Consider the following 2,857-nt stretch of genomic DNA (forward strand, 5'->3'; position numbering starts at 1 on the left):
TGACAAGTCCTAAATCATCTCCCACGTAGGCACTCTTCTCATTCAAAAATTGACACTTTTCGGCCAGACTGTTTTCGACACTTTTCCAAATTTAACTTTTGCAGACTTAATATTTTCCGTGGAAGTTGATTCTTACAGGAACAATGATAAATAATTGCTGCAAGAAAACACTACTGGTTCAAACATTCCCATGGCAAGCGTTCTCTGGTGGCAGTGCCAAGAGTAAGCCAGCAGGGCCGCTTTCATGCTGCCCCTTTCTGCATAACAAACTTCACTTGTCGCTTAGTGAAAACTTAAAATTCACATCAGCATTGTTTGTGTAGGGTCATGCCAAGAGCAAGTGTTCTGCTAAGCAACAGAGATCTACTGCAAACAAAGTCTAGTAGCTGTTTGAAATTTTCGGTGTGCCTCGTGTGCCTCCAGGTTTGATGGAAGCAAACTTGTCAAACAGGCTTTTACAAAATCACATCCATCAACCAGGTGAATTCCCAGGCCTGACACCCAAAATTATATTTACAAAAAGCTTTCAGATAAGTAAAATCAAGTTGTCTAATTAAAACATGTTGCACTGCAGAATGTCAGGGTGCAAAGGAAAGTTGTAGCAGGCAAGGCCTTTTGACACTGTAGCACCAGTAAATCCAACAGTTAATTCAGCTTTATGCTACCTGTAACTAAGGGTGATCATCAAATGAATAGCACCTGGATTAAAAACAAATGACATTTAACCTGCACTTTTCCTTAGGGGTTAAACACAATTTGTATTGCACCAAATTTATTGTCAGCATGACATAGGGTTCTCACCTTTTGACAGATTAAGATGCAGACCCTCTTTTTAGCAGTATTTGCAGAATGCTTTGATGCCATGAAAAATGCAAGAATAAATTATTTCACCTTCATCATTGATTCTATCACCTAAGACTGTTAGTTTCAAGTTATTTCAGGTTACAAAACTGTGATCATTGATAAGCAAATACTAAAGGATAATAGTGTGGTTACAGAGTCAAAATCCAGCAAGTGCTAAGGTTAAAGTTACCCTTTGCCTCACAGATCTAACAGGAAGTTTATAAATAGAAATAAAAACATGTTTTCATGTTGTAAAAACCTACATTAATCTATGTATCTTCAGAAAAATAAAAAATATTTTTCTCCATTGTTTGATTTTAGGTGGTAGACAGGTAAGACTGTTGGTTCCACATTGGCTGTCTCAGATGTCAACTCAAAGGTCTGAAAATAGCAAGAGAAGTAATCACAGTACAAGATTTAGGAAAAAGACCCCAACATCTTGCCTTTTTTTTTTTTTTTTTTTTTTTTTTTGTTTGTTTGTTTGTTTAAATTAATAGAAGTGTTTTCAGAGCATTAGAAATGAGGAACAAACTAAACAATACTTCTACTCCAATTCAAAAGCCTACCCCAAATCCTTAACAAAGTTTTCATCAAGGTGATGGAATACATTTTCTGTTACATGTACCATCAATAAAATAGATTGATTTTTAATAAGTTACTTTGCGTATAAAACTTGGTAATATTTTGTATAAATTAATACCAACAATATATTATAAATTTCCAGCTGAATTCCTGATTGGCATATTATATGTGTATGTACATATGCTTAGGTACTTGAAAAAGCAAAAATGGATGACCCTGAAAAATGTTTGCTGTACCACATATGCCATACATGTGGTTTACTGCAGCTGACTGGCACAGATCTCTGTGTTATTTTAAATTAAATGGTACAAAATTGGATTTAATCTCTTCTGGTTTGTATCTTTTCCATACTCCATTATGAACTCCTGCTGACTAGATAGAATCAAAACAAAAAATACAGGAATTACTTTTACCAGAGAAAGAAGAACAGCAGAAATTTATTGCTTTCCACTGTGTATCTTGTTTAAGCCAGACTCTGTCACATAGTGGACAATATACTCCCTAGAATCAGCTTTATTATATTAAATAATTTACATTTCACGTGCACGTGCATTTAGGGCACCTTGGAACAACAGGAAGTGTCCTAGAGAAGCCATGGGAAACTTATCATAGGATTTCAATGTGTTTGATAATTTCCCAAAGGGCCTGAGACAAACATCAATAAAAATATTTGCATCCCAGTGAGACAGGAACAGCCCTGATATAATTACTTGGCACATATTTTTGTAACCATCATTCCAGATAGTAACTTGTGCTTCTGCTGACCTATTTTGCTTCCTCCAAATCTCTGGGTGGGATCCTATCAGAAGGTCAACTTGGAAGCAGCAGAGGAACAATAAATAAACCAAGAGTATGAAAAATGCCTTAAAAAGTAGCTTGGATGGGGTAAAGGTGAGAGGTCATCAATTGCTAGGACTTCTTTATTTTTACTGTTTATTATAGCTCATTTGCTCGTGGAGAGAAAACAAATGAGGGAAGTCTATTTCATTATACATTATTTTTACTTTCTGGCTTGCTTTTCTGAAAGTTTGGAAACATTTATTATATGTTTTTCCCATTACCAGTATTTCTTTTCTCTTGTATGTAAAGCAGTAATATTAGCTCCACTGAAGATTTTCCTATGACAACATGTTTTGGAAACTGAAGATTTAAGAACTTGACTATTCAGCCTGTGAAATCAGTCTATGTTTAATATGATTTAGTCGTTGTGAAGACATTACACAGGAGAGTGATGTATTTCTATTTTTACATCACTTTATTAGGTGCCACCCTTTTTTTTAACTCTACAGATTAGCTTGCAGAGACCCTCCCTCAGAGCATATCTTCAAAGCATCTGAAAAATTGTCAGTAAATTAATTACTGAACCCTCTGTGTTCAGTAACTTTTCTTTCCTGAAGAAGGGAAAGGTTACACCAAGGCTGAAAGGAACGTT

The sequence above is a fragment of the Sylvia atricapilla genome, chromosome Z (assembly GCF_009819655.1).
Source record: "Sylvia atricapilla isolate bSylAtr1 chromosome Z, bSylAtr1.pri, whole genome shotgun sequence".
Taxonomy (NCBI): Eukaryota; Metazoa; Chordata; class Aves; order Passeriformes; family Sylviidae; genus Sylvia; species Sylvia atricapilla.